The sequence below is a fragment of the Pongo pygmaeus genome, chromosome 1 (genome assembly GCF_028885625.2).
Source record: "Pongo pygmaeus isolate AG05252 chromosome 1, NHGRI_mPonPyg2-v2.0_pri, whole genome shotgun sequence".
Classification (NCBI taxonomy): Eukaryota; Metazoa; Chordata; class Mammalia; order Primates; family Hominidae; genus Pongo; species Pongo pygmaeus.
Genome location: NC_072373.2, coordinates 20,807,071 through 20,820,161, shown reverse-complemented (window position 1 = coordinate 20,820,161; position 13,091 = coordinate 20,807,071). Strand labels below are relative to the sequence as shown.

At 68.3% G+C, this 13,091-nt stretch overlaps 6 non-coding genes across 6 annotated transcripts; all 6 read right to left on the bottom strand.

The window, feature by feature from the left end:
- Positions 1-760: 760 nt before the first annotated feature.
- LOC129022499 (5S ribosomal RNA) lies at positions 761-879 on the bottom strand. The gene has a single exon (XR_008496449.1). It is a non-coding gene; the product is annotated as a 5S ribosomal RNA (ribosomal RNA).
- Positions 880-3,071: 2,192 nt separating this feature from the next.
- On the bottom strand, positions 3,072-3,190 carry LOC129023599 (5S ribosomal RNA). Its single transcript, XR_008496857.1, has one exon. It is a non-coding gene; the product is annotated as a 5S ribosomal RNA (ribosomal RNA).
- A 2,158-nt stretch (positions 3,191-5,348) lies between these two features.
- LOC129022484 (5S ribosomal RNA) lies at positions 5,349-5,467 on the bottom strand. Its single transcript, XR_008496442.1, has one exon. It is a non-coding gene; the product is annotated as a 5S ribosomal RNA (ribosomal RNA).
- A 2,153-nt stretch (positions 5,468-7,620) lies between these two features.
- LOC129022267 (5S ribosomal RNA) lies at positions 7,621-7,739 on the bottom strand. The gene has a single exon (XR_008496327.1). It is a non-coding gene; the product is annotated as a 5S ribosomal RNA (ribosomal RNA).
- A 2,168-nt stretch (positions 7,740-9,907) lies between these two features.
- Positions 9,908-10,026, bottom strand: LOC129022365 (5S ribosomal RNA). Its single transcript, XR_008496391.1, has one exon. It is a non-coding gene; the product is annotated as a 5S ribosomal RNA (ribosomal RNA).
- Positions 10,027-12,205: 2,179 nt separating this feature from the next.
- On the bottom strand, positions 12,206-12,324 carry LOC129023559 (5S ribosomal RNA). The gene has a single exon (XR_008496842.1). It is a non-coding gene; the product is annotated as a 5S ribosomal RNA (ribosomal RNA).
- Between the last annotated feature and the right edge of the window lie 767 nt (positions 12,325-13,091).

Sequence of the window (13,091 nt, the reverse complement as noted above, 5' to 3'; positions counted from 1 at the left end):
ATGTCCTTCCCCCGGGTGAAGCAGCCCGTGCGTTCCGGAGCCGAGGTCTGGGCTGGCGCCTGTGGCACCCGCTGCCCCTGCCCGCCCCTTCCCCCGGTTTGGAAGGTTTTGACGACGGCGCGCCGCCCGGTGGGTGAATTGAATGGCCTGGGCGTTCCGGGAGCGGGAAGGCACCGCGAACGGCAGGGGACCCGCGCCTGCGGCTCTGGGGTCCGGCCCCCTGCCCTCCCAGGCTGGAGCCGGGCTCCTGGCGGGGCGGCGGCGAGGCGGAAGCGGTGGGATGCTGCTGCCCGGCGTGTAGTAGGGGCGGACCCCCAGGAGGAGGTCCCCGGCTGGGCTGCGGCGGAGGTGTAGGTGGGCGATAAAGGGGGAGCAGAGCGAGGGGAGGTTGGGGAGCATGGCGACCGTAGGGGGAAGGGAGGCAGCGGGGAAGCCAAAAAAGCCTGCAGGAGGCCGGGCGGGCGCGGTGGCTCCCGCCTGTAATCCCAGCACTGTGGGTGGGAGGCCGAGGCGGGTGGATCACCAGGTGAGGAGGTGGAGACCATCCCGGCTAACAGGGTGAAACCCCGTCTCTACGCAAAATAGAAAAAAAATCAGCCGGGCGTGGTGGCGGGCGCCTGCAGTCCCAGCTACTCGGGAGGCTGGGGCCGGAGAAGGGCGTGAACCCGGGAGGCGGAGCTTGCAGTGAGCCGAGATGGCGCCGCTGCACTCCAGCCTGGGCGGCAGAGCGAGACTCCGTCTGGAAGAAGAGGAAAGAAAAAGCCTACAGCACCCGGTATTCCCAGGCGGTCTCCCATCCAAGTACTAACCAGGCCGGACCCTGCTTACCTTCCGAGATCAGACGAGATCGGGCGCGTTCAGGGTGGTATGGCCGTAGACGCCGAGACAGGCGCCTGGCTGCCCCAAGAGCCCGGCCCAGCCATGCCCGCCGGATTGCAGCCGTCACCGGCAGCCCGGGGCCGCGGGGCTCGGATCGGGGACCCCCGAGCCCCTCGCCCGCGGCCTTCCCCCGGCTCCCCAGCTCCCGAGCTTCCACCACATGGGGCCCGCTCGGAACAGGGAGTGCTCCGAGGAGTCAGGGCCCATGGCCCACGATCCCGGGACCCCCTCCTGGTCCTCCGCCCTGCCGCGGAGGTGGCGTTTTGGATCCCTCGCCGCTCAGGCGCTCCCGCGAGGCCCACTCTTGCCCCACCCACCCGGAGCCGTCAGGGCTGGCCAAGGCCGACCAGCCGGTCGGGCCGCGCGGGGCCTTTCTCTCCCAACGCCCACAGCACGGTCGCGTGTCCCGACCAAGGCCCGTCCGGCCGGTGGGCAAGAGGGCGCGGGGGCGGGTAGCGGGTCGGGGGGCTGGCCCCGCTTTGCCCCGGGCTGCCACTAGAGGCGGCGGCCTGATCCCGGGTGAGAGGGGCTGAGAGAAACCCAGACACACCCCGCCACCACCAGGAGCAAATCCACTCCCCCACACACAGACACACCCGGGCGCGCTCGCACGCGCGGGCGCTCGCTCGCACACGCACGCACGCGCGCACACACACACACACAGACTCACCCACTCAGACACACACACACACACACACAGACTCACCCACTGAGACGCACACACACACACACACGGACACACACACACGTACACACACACACGCGGCTTGAAGGAGAGCAAGGACGAGATGGATGGAGAGATAGAAACCGAGGGAGGGAGAGAGACAGCGATCGAGAGAGACAGGGGAGGGGGAGAGGGAAGGAGACAGACAGAGAGGCTGAGAAAGAGACAGGGACAGAGAAAGAGAGAGAGACAGAGAGACAGAGGGAAGACGACAGAAGTAGCGCGAGGTCCAGGGGGAAACCTAGAAGAGAGAGGCGGAGGGAGCTAGAGAGCGAGAGCGATAGAGCCTTCGAGAGGAAGCGCCCGGCTCCGGTAGGCAGCGCCCTTTTGAGCAGGCCGGGATAGGGTGGAGGGGGCTTGGGCTGCGCCAGAACACGGGGGCCAGGCGGTCCCTGTGAGAGGACCAACGGAGCGCTGAGACGGGCTTTTACTTGGCTGAATTGCTTGCTTTGGAGGTGGGTTTCGTAGGTTCCTTCCTTTCTTGGCACCACCCTGTGCTCTGGGTGCCTTGCGGCGGGCCCCGGGATTTGCAGAGTGCGCCCGCCCGCCCGTTTGGCGGGAGCCGTGGCACCGGGCGGGGCCGGAGGCCTGGGTCTCTGGCGTGTCCTCGGGACTGGTGTTGACACGAAGTGGGGGGCCGTTGGGAATCCGGGTGCACAGGGACTGTTTTCCTGGTGGCTGGCGAAGCAATGTCCTTCCCCCGGGTGAAGCAGCCCGTGCGTTCCGGAGCCGAGGTCTGGGCTGGCGCCTGTGGCACCCGCTGCCCCTGCCCGCCCCTTCCCCCGGTTTGGAAGGTTGCGACGACGGCGCGCCGCCCGGTGGGTGAATTGAATGGCCTGGGCGTTCCGGGAGCGGGAAGGCACCGCGAACGGCAGGGGACCCGCGCCTGCGGCTCTGGGCTCCGGCCCCCTGCCCTCCCAGGCTGGAGCCGGGCTCCTGGCGGGGCGGCGGCGAGGCGGAAGCGGTGGGATGCTGCTGCCCGGCGTGTAGTAGGGGCGGACCCCCAGGAGGAGGTCTCCGGCTGGGCTGCGGCGGAGGTGTAGGTGGGCGATAAAGGGGGAGCAGAGCGAGGGGAGGTTGGGGAGCATGGTGACCGTAGGGGGAAGGGAGGCAGCGGGGAAGCCAAAAAAGCCTGCAGCAGGCCGGGCATGCGCGGTGGCTCCCGCCTGTAATCCCAGCACTGTGGGTGGGAGGCCGAGGCGGGTGGATCACCAGGTGAGGAGGTAGAGACCATCACGGCTAACAGGGTGAGACGCCGTCTCTACGCAAAATAGAAAAAAAATCAGCCGGGCGTGGTGGCGGGCGCCTGCAGTCCCAGCTACTCGGGAGGCTGGGGCCGGAGAAGGGCGTGAACCCGGGAGGCGGAGCTTGCAGTGAGCCGAGATGGTGCCGCTGCACTCCAGCCTGGGCGGCAGAGCGAGACTCCGTCTGGAAGAAGAGGAAAGAAAAAGCAAAAAGCCAAAGAAAAAGCCTACAGCACCCGGTATTCCCAGGCGGTCTCCCATCCAAGTACTAACCAGGCCCGACCCTGCTTAGCTTCCGAGATCAGACGAGATCGGGCGCGTTCAGGGTGGTATGGCCGTAGACGCTGAGACAGGCGCCTGGCTGCCCCAAGAGCCCGGCCCAGCCATGCCCGCCGGATTGCAGCCGTCACCGCCAGCCCGGGGCCGCGGGGCTCGGATCGGGGACCCCCGAGCCCCTCGCCCGCGGCCTTCCCCCGGCTCCCCAGCTCCCGAGCTTCCACCACATGGGGCTCGCTCGGAACAGGGAGTGCTCCGAGGCGTCAGGGCCCAGGGCCCACGATCCCGGGACCCACTCCTGGTCCTCCGCCCTGCCGCGGAGGTGGCGTTTTGGGTCCCTCGCCGCTCAGGCGCTCCCGCGAGGCCCCCTCTTGCCCCACCCCCCCAGAGCCGTCAGGGCTGGCCAAGGGCGACCAGCCGGCCGGGCCGCGCGGGGCCTTTCTCTCCCAACGCCCCCAGCACGGTCGCGTGTCCCGACCAAGGCCCGTCCGGCCGGTGGGCAAGAGGGCGCGGGGGCGGGTAGCGGGTCGGGGGGGGTGGCCCCGCTTTGCCCCGGGCTGCCACTAGAGGCGGCGGCCTGATCCCGGGTGAGAGGGGCTGAGAGAAACCCAGACACACCCCGCCACCACCAGGAGCAAATCCACTCCCCCACACACAGACACACCCGGGCGCGCTCGCACGCGCGGGCGCTCTCTCGCACACGCACGCACGCACGCGCGCGCGCACACGCGCACACACACACACACACACACAGACTCACCCACTCAGACGCACACACACACACACAGACACACACACACGTACACACACACACGCGGCTTGAAGGAGAGCAAGGACGAGATGGATGGAGAGATAGAAACCGAGGGAGGGAGAGAGACAGCGATCGAGAGAGACAGGGGAGGGGGAGAGGGAAGGAGACAGACAGAGAGGCTGAGAAAGAGACAGGGACAGAGAAAGAGAGAGAGACAGAGAGACAGAGGGAAGACGACAGAAGTAGCGCGAGGTCCAGGGGGAAACCTAGAAGAGAGAGGCGGAGGGAGCTAGAGAGCGAGAGCGATAGAGCCTTCGAGAGGAAGCACCCGGCTCCGGTAGGCAGCGCCCTTTTGAGCAGGCCGGGATAGGGTGGAGGGGGCTTGGGCTGCGCCAGAACACGGGGGCCAGGCGGTCCCTGTGAGAGGACCAACGGAGCGCTGAGACGGGCTTTTACTTGGCTGAATTGCTTGCTTTGGAGGTGGGTTTCGTAGGTTCCTTCCTTTCTTGGCACCACCCTGTGCTCTGGGTGCCTTGCGGCGGGCCCCGGGATTTGCAGAGTGCGCCCGCCCGCCCGTTTGGCGGGAGCCGTGGCACCGGGCGGGGCCGGAGGCCTGGGTCTCTGGCGTGTCCTCGGGACTGGTGTTGACACGAAGTGGGGGGCCGTTGGGAATCCGGGTGCACAGGGACTGTTTTCCTGGTGGCTGGCGAAGCAATGTCCTTCCCCCGGGTGAAGCAGCCCGTGCGTTCCGGAGCCGAGGTCTGGGCTGGCGCCTGTGGCACCCGCTGCCCCTGCCCGCCCCTTCCCCCGCTTTGGAAGGTTGCGACGACGGCGCGCCGCCCGGTGGGTGAATTGAATGGCCTGGGCGTTCCGGGAGCGGGAAGGCACCGCGAACGGCAGGGGACCCGCGCCTGCGGCTCTGGGGTCCGGCCCCCTGCCCTCCCAGGCTGGAGCCGGGCTCCTGGCGGGGCGGCGGCGAGGCGGAAGCGGTGGGATGCTGCTGCCCGGCGTGTAGTAGGGGCGGACCCCCAGGAGGAGGTCTCCGGCTGGGCTGCGGCGGAGGTGTAGGTGGGCGATAAAGGGGGAGCAGAGCGAGGGGAGGTTGGGGAGCATGGTGACCGTAGGGGGAAGGGAGGCAGCGGGGAAGCCAAAAAAGCCTGCAGCAGGCCGGGCGGGCGCGGTGGCTCCCGCCTGTAATCCCAGCACTGTGGGTGGGAGGCCGAGGCGGGTGGATCACCAGGTGAGGAGGTAGAGACCATCCCGGCTAACAGGGTGAAACCCCGTCTCTATGCAAAATAGAAAAAAAATCAGCCGGGCGTGGTGGCGGGCGCCTGCAGTCCCAGCTACTCGGGAGGCTGGGGCCGGAGAAGGGCGTGAACCCGGGAGGCGGAGCTTGCAGTGAGCCGAGATGGCGCCGCTGCACTCCAGCCTGGGCGGCAGATCGAGACTCCGTCTGGAAGAAGAGGAAAGAAAAAGCCTACAGCACCCGGTATTCCCAGGCGGTCTCCCATCCAAGTACTAACAAGGCCCGACCCTGCTTAGCTTCCGAGATCAGACGAGATCAGGCGCGTTCAGGGTGGTATGGCCGTAGACGCCGACACAGGCGCCTGGCTGCCCCAAGAGCCCGGCCCAGCCATGCCCGCCGGATTGCAGCCGTCACCGCCTGCCGGGGCCGCGGGGCTCGGATCGGGGACCCCCGAGCCGCTCGCCCGCGGCCTTCCCCCGGCTCCCCAGCTCCCGAGCTTCCACCACATGGGGCCCGCTCGGAACAGGGAGTGCTCCGAGGCGTCAGGGCTCAGGGCCCACGATCCCAGGACCCCCTCCTGGTCCTCCCCCCTGCCGCGGAGGTGGCGTTTTGGGTCCCTCGCCGCTCAGGCGCTCCCGCGAGGCCCCCTCTTGCCCCACCCACCCAGAGCCGTCAGGGCTGGCCAAGGGCGACCAGCCGGCCGGGCCTCGCGGGGCCTTTCTCTCCCAAAGCCCCCAGCACGGTCGCGTGTCCCGACCAAGGCCCGTCCGGCCGGTGGGCAAGAGGGCGCGGGGGCGGGTAGCGGGTCGGGGGGGTGGCCCCGCTTTGCCCCGGGCTGCCACTAGAGGCGGCGGCCTGATCCCGGGTGAGAGGGGCTGAGAGAAACCCAGACACACCCCGCCACCACCAGGAGCAAATCCACTCCCCCACACACAGACACACCCGGGCGCGCTCGCACGCGCGGGCGCTCGCTCGAACACGCACGCACGCACGCGCGCGCGCACACGCGCACACACACACACACACACAGACTCACCCACTCAGACGCACACACACACACACAGACACACACACACGTACACACACACACGCGGCTTGAAGGAGAGCAAGGACGAGATGGATGGAGAGATAGAAACCGAGGGAGGGAGAGAGACAGCGATCGAGAGAGACAGGGGAGGGGGAGAGGGAAGGAGACAGACAGAGAGGCTGAGAAAGAGACAGGGACAGAGAAAGAGAGAGAGACAGAGAGACAGAGGGAAGACGACAGAAGTAGCGCGAGGTCCAGGGGGAAACCTAGAAGAGAGAGGCGGAGGGAGCTAGAGAGCGAGAGCGATAGAGCCTTCGAGAGGAAGCGCCCGGCTCCAGTAGGCAGCGCCCTTTTGAGCAGGCCGGGATAGGGTGGAGGGGGCTTGGGCTGCGCCAGAACACGGGGGCCAGGCGGTCCCTGTGAGAGGACCAACGGAGCGCTGAGACGGGCTTTTACTTGGCTGAATTGCTTGCTTTGGAGGTGGGTTTCGTAGGTTCCTTCCTTTCTTGGCACCACCCTGTGCTCTGGGTGCCTTGCGGCGGGCCCCGGGATTTGCAGAGTGCGCCCGCCCGCCCGTTTGGCGGGAGCCGTGGCACCGGGCGGGGCCGGAGGCCTGGGTCTCTGGCGTGTCCTCGGGACTGGTGTTGACACGAAGTGGGGGGCCGTTGGGAATCCGGGTGCACAGGTACTGTTTTCCTGGTGGCTGGCGAAGCAATGTCCTTCCCCCGGGTGAAGCAGCCCGTGCGTTCCGGAGCCGAGGTCTGGGCTGGCGCCTGTGGCACCCGCTGCCCCTGACCGCCCCTTCCCCCGGTTTGGAAGGTTGCGACGACGGCGCGCCGCCCGGTGGGTGAATTGAATGGCCTGGGCGTTCCGGGAGCGGGAAGGCACCGCGAACGGCAGGGGACCCGTGCCTGCGGCTCTGGGGTCCGGCCCCCTGCCCTCCCAGGCTGGAGCCGGGCTCCTGGCGGGGCGGCGGCGAGGCGGAAGCGGTGGGATGCTGCTGCCCGGCGTGTAGTAGGGGCGGACCCCCAGGAGGAGGTCTCCGGCTGGGCTGCGGCGGAGGTGTAGGTGGGCGATAAAGGGGGAGCAGAGCGAGGGGAGGTTCGGGAGCATGGCGACTGTAGGGGGAAGGGAGGCAGCGGGGAAGCCAAAAAAGCCTGCAGCAGGCCGGGCGGGCGCGGTGGCTCCCGCCTGTAATCCCAGCACTGTGGGTGGGAGGCCGAGGCGGGTGGATCACCAGGTGAGAGGTGGAGACCATCCCGGCTAACAGGGTGAAACCCCGTCTCTACGCAAAATAGAAAAAAAATCAGCCGGGCGTGGTGGCGGGCGCCTGCAGTCCCAGCTACTCGGGAGGCTGGGGCCGGAGAAGGGCGTGAACCCGGGAGGCGGAGCTTGCAGTGAGCCGAGATGGCGCCGCTGCACTCCAGCCTGGGCGGCAGAGCGAGACTCCGTCTGGAAGAAGAGGAAAGAAAAAGCCTACAGCACCCGGAATTCCCAGGCGGTCTCCCATCCAAGTACTAACCAGGCCCGACCCTGCTTAGCTTCCGAGATCAGACGAGATCGGGCGCGTTCAGGGTGGTATGGCCGTAGACGCCGAGACAGGCGCCTGGCTGCCCCAAGAGCCCGGCCCAGCCATGCCCGCCGGATTGCAGCCGTCACCGCCTGCCGGGGCCGCGGGGCTCGGATCGGGGACCCCCGAGCCGCTCGCCCGCGGCCTTCCCCCGGCTCCCCAGCTCCCGAGCTTCCACCACATGGGGCCCGCTCGGAACAGGGAGTGCTCCGAGGCGTCAGGGCCCAGGGCCCAGGATCCCGGGACCCCCTCCTGGTCCTTCGCCCTGCCGCGGAGGTGGCGTTTTGGGTCCCTCGCCGCTCAGGCGCTCCCGCGAGGCCCCCTCTTGTCCCACCCACCCAGAGCCGTCAGGGCTGGCCAAGGGCGACCAGCCGGCCGGGCCTCGCGGGGCCTTTCTCTCCCAACGCCCCCAGCACGGTCGCGTGTCCCGACCAGGGCCCGGCCGGCCGGTGGGCAAGAGGGCGCGGGGGCGGGTAGCGGGTCGGGGGGGTGGCCCCGCTTTGCCCCGGGCTGCCACTAGAGGCGGCGGCCTGATCCCGGGTGAGAGGGGCTGAGAGAAACCCAGACACACCCCGGCACCACCAGGAGCAAATCCACTCCCCCACACACAGACACACCCGGGCGCGCTCGCACGCGCGAGCGCTCGCTCGCACACGCACGCACGCACGCGCGCGCGCACACGCACACACACACACACACAGACTCACCCACTCAGACGCACACACACACACACAGACACACACACACGTACACACACACACGCGGCTTGAAGGAGAGCAAGGACGAGATGGATGGAGAGATAGAAACCGAGGGAGGGAGAGAGACAGCGATCGAGAGAGACAGGGGAGGGGGAGAGGGAAGGAGACAGACAGAGAGGCTGAGAAAGAGACAGGGACAGAGAAAGAGAGAGAGACAGAGAGACAGAGGGAAGACGACAGAAGTAGCGCGAGGTCCAGGGGGAAACCTAGAAGAGAGAGGCGGAGGGAGCTAGAGAGCGAGAGCGATAGAGCCTTCGAGAGGAAGCGCCCGGCTCCGGTAGGCAGCGCCCTTTTGAGCAGGCCGGGATAGGGTGGAGGGGGCTTGGGCTGCGCCAGAACACGGGGGCCAGGCGGTCCCTGTGAGAGGACCAACGGAGCGCTGAGACGGGCTTTTACTTGGCTGAATTGCTTGCTTTGGAGGTGGGTTTCGTAGGTTCCTTCCTTTCTTGGCACCACCCTGTGCTCTGGGTGCCTTGCGGCGGGCCCCGGGATTTGCAGAGTGCGCCCGCCCGCCCGTTTGGCGGGAGCCGTGGCACCGGGCGGGGCCGGAGGCCTGGGTCTCTGGCGTGTCCTCGGGACTGGTGTTGACACGAAGTGGGGGGCCGTTGGGAATCCGGGTGCACAGGGACTGTTTTCCTGGTGGCTGGCGAAGCAATGTCCTTCCCCCGGGTGAAGCAGCCCGTGCGTTCCGGAGCCGAGGTCTGGGCTGGCGCCTGTGGCACCCGCTGCCCCTGCCCGCCCCTTCCCCCGGTTTGGAAGGTTGCGACGACGGCGCGCCGCCCGGTGGGTGAATTGAATGGCCTGGGCGTTCCGGGAGCGGGAAGGCACCGCGAACGGCAGGGGACCCGCGCCTGCAGCTCTGGGGTCCGGCCCCCTGCCCTCCCAGGCTGGAGCCGGGCTCCTGGCGGGGCGGCGGCGAGGCGGAAGCGGTGGGATGCTGCTGCCCGGCGTGTAGTAGGGGCGGACCCCCAGGAGGAGGTCCCCGGCTGGGCTGCGGCGGAGGTGTAGGTGGGCGATAAAGGGGGAGCAGAGCGAGGGGAGGTTGGGGAGCATGGCGACTGTAGGGGGAAGGGAGGCAGCGGGGAAGCCAAAAAAGCCTTCAGCAGGCCGGGCAGGCGCGGGGTCTCCCGCCTGTAATCCCAGCACTGTGGGTGGGAGGCCGAGGCGGGTGGATCACCAGGTGAGGAGGTGGAGACCATCCCGGCTAACAGGGTGAAACCCCGTCTCTACGCAAAATAGAAAAAAATCAGCCGGGCGTGGTGGCGGGCGCCTGCAGTCCCAGCTACTCGGGAGGCTGGGGCCGGAGAAGGGCGTGAACCCGGGAGGCGGAGCTTGCAGTGAGCCGAGATGGCGCCGCTGCACTCCAGCCTGGGCGACACAGCGAGACTCCGTCTGGAAGAAGAGGAAAGAAAAAGCAAAAAGCCAAAGAAAATGCCTACAGCACCCGGTATTCCCAGGCGGTCTCCCATCGAAGTACTAACCAGGCCCGACCCTGCTTACCTTCCGAGATCAGACGAGATCGGGCGCGTTCAGGGTGGTATGGCCGTAGACGCCGAGACAGGCGCCTGGCTGCCCCAAGAGCCCGGCCCAGCCATGCCCGCCGGATTGCAGCCGTCACCGGCAGCCCGGGGCCGCGGGGCTCGGATCGGGGACCCCCGAGCCCCTCGCCCGCGGCCTTCCCCCGGCTCCCCAGCTCCCGAGCTTCCACCACATGGGGCCCGCTCGGAACAGGGAGTGCTCCGAGGAGTCAGGGCCCATGGCCCACGATCCCGGGACCCCCTCCTGGTCCTCCTCCCTGCCGCGGAGGTGGCGTTTTGGATCCCTCGCGGCTCAGGCGCTCCCGCGAGGCCCCCTCTTGCCCCACACACCCGGAGCCGTCAGGGCTGGCCAAGGGCGACCAGCCGGTCGGGCCGCGCGGGGCCTTTCTCTCCCAACGCCCCCAGCACGGTCGCGTGTCCCGACCAAGGCCCGTCCGGCCGGTGGGCAAGAGGGCGCGGGGGCGGGTAGCGGGTCGGGGGGCTGGCCCCGCTTTGCCCCGGGCTGCCACTAGAGGCGGCGGCCTGATCCCGGGTGAGAGGGGCTGAGAGAAACCCAGACACACCCCGCCACCACCAGGAGCAAATCCACTCCCCCACACACAGACACACCCGGGCGCGCTCGCACGCGCGGGCGCTCGCTCGCACACGCACGCACGCGCGCACACACACACACACACACAGACTCACCCACTCAGACACACACACACACACACGCACAGACTCACCCACTGAGACACACACACACACACACACGGACACACACACACGTACACACACACACGCGGCTTGAAGGAGAGCAAGGACGAGATGGATGGAGAGATAGAAACCGAGGGAGGGAGAGAGACAGCGATCGAGAGAGACAGGGGAGGGGGAGAGGGAAGGAGACAGACAGAGAGGCTGAGAAAGAGACAGGGACAGAGAAAGAGAGAGAGACAGAGAGACAGAGGGAAGACGACAGAAGTAGCGCGAGGTCCAGGGGGAGACCTAGAAGAGAGAGGCGGAGGGAGCTAGAGAGCGAGAGCGATAGAGCCTTCGAGAGGAAGCGCCCGGCTCCGGTAGGCAGCGCCCTTTTGAGCAGGCCGGGATAGGGTGGAGGGGGCTTGGGCTGCGCCAGAACACGGGGGCCAGGCGGTCCCTGTGAGAGGACCAACGGAGCGCTGAGACGGGCTTTTACTTGGCTGAATTGCTTGCTTTGGAGGTGGGTTTCGTAGGTTCCTTCCTTTCTTGGCACCACCCTGTGCTCTGGGTGCCTTGCGGCGGGCCCCGGGATTTGCAGAGTGCGCCCGCCCGCCCGTTTGGCGGGAGCCGTGGCACCGGGCGGGGCCGGAGGCCTGGGTCTCTGGCGTGTCCTCGGGACTGGTGTTGACACGAAGTGGGGGGCCGTTGGGAATCCGGGTGCACAGGGACTGTTTTCCTGGTGGCTGGCGAAGCAATGTCCTTCCCCCGGGTGAAGCAGCCCGTGCGTTCCGGAGCCGAGGTCTGGGCTGGCGCCTGTGGCACCCGCTGCCCCTGCCCGCCCCTTCCCCCGGTTTGGAAGGTTGCGACGACGGCGCGCCGCCCGGTGGGTGAATTGAATGGCCTGGGCGTTCCGGGAGCGGGAAGGCACCGCGAACGGCAGGGGACCCGCGCCTGCGGCTCTGGGCTCCGGCCCCCTGCCCTCCCAGGCTGGAGCCGGGCTCCTGGCGGGGCGGCGGCGAGGCGGAAGCGGTGGGATGCTGCTGCCCGGCGTGTAATAGGGGCGGACCCCCAGGAGGAGGTCTCCGGCTGGGCTGCGGCGGAGGTGTAGGTGGGCGATAAAGGGGGAGCAGAGCGAGGGGAGGTTGGGGAGCATGGTGACCGTAGGGGGAAGGGAGGCAGCGGGGAAGCCAAAAAAGCCTGCAGGAGGCCGGGCGGGCGCGGTGGCTCCCGCCTGTAATCCCAGCACTGTGGGTGGGAGGCCGAGGCGGGTGGATCACCAGGTGAGGAGGTAGAGACCATCCCGGCTAACAGGGTGAAACCCCGTCTCTACGCAAAATAGAAAAAAAATCAGCCGGGCGTGGTGGCGGGCGCCTGCAGTCCCAGCTACTCGGGAGGCTGGGGCCGGAGAAGGGCGTGAACCCGGGAGGCGGAGCTTGCAGTGAGCCGAGATGGCGCCGCTGCACTCCAGCCTGGGCGGCAGAGCGAGACTCCGTCTGGAAGAAGAGGAAAGAAAAAGCCTACAGCACCCGGTATTCCCAGGCGGTCTCCCATCCAAGTACTAACCAGGCCCGACCCTGCTTAGCTTCCGAGATCAGACGAGATCGGGCGCGTTCAGGGTGGTATGGCCGTAGACGCCGAGACAGGCGCCTGGCTGCCCCAAGAGCCCGGCCCAGCCATGCCCGCCGGATTGCAGCCGTCACCGCCAGCCCGGGGCCGCGGGGCTCGGATCGGGGACCCCCGAGCCGCTCGCCCGCGGCCTTCCCCCGGCTCCCCAGCTCCCGAGCTTCCACCACATGGGGCCCGCTCGGAACAGGGAGTGCTCCGAGGCGTCAGGGCCCAGGGCCCACGATCCCGGGACCCCCTCCTGGTCCTCCGCCCTGCCGCGGAGGTGGCGTTTTGGGTCCCTCGCCGCTCAGGCGCTCCCGCGAGGCCCCCACTTGCCCCACCCACCCAGAGCCGTCAGGGCTGGCCAAGGGCGACCAGCCGGCCGGGCCTCGCGGGGCCTTTCTCTCCCAACGCCCCCAGCACGGTCGCGTGTCCCGACCAAGGCCCGGCCGGCCGGTGGGCAAGAGGGCGCGGGGGCGGGTAGCGGGTCGGGGGGGTGGCCCCGCTTTGCCCCGGGCTGCCACTAGAGGCGGCGGCCTGGTCCCGGGTGAGAGGGGCTGAGAGAAACCCAGACACACCCCGGCACCACCAGGAGCAAATCCACTCCCCCACACACAGACACACCCGGGCGCGCTCGCACGCGCCGGCGCTCGCTCGCACACGCACGCACGCGCGCACACACACACACACACAGACTCACCCACGCAGACACACACACACACACACACACAGACTCACCCACTGAGACACACACACACACACACAGACACACACACGTACACACACACACGCGGC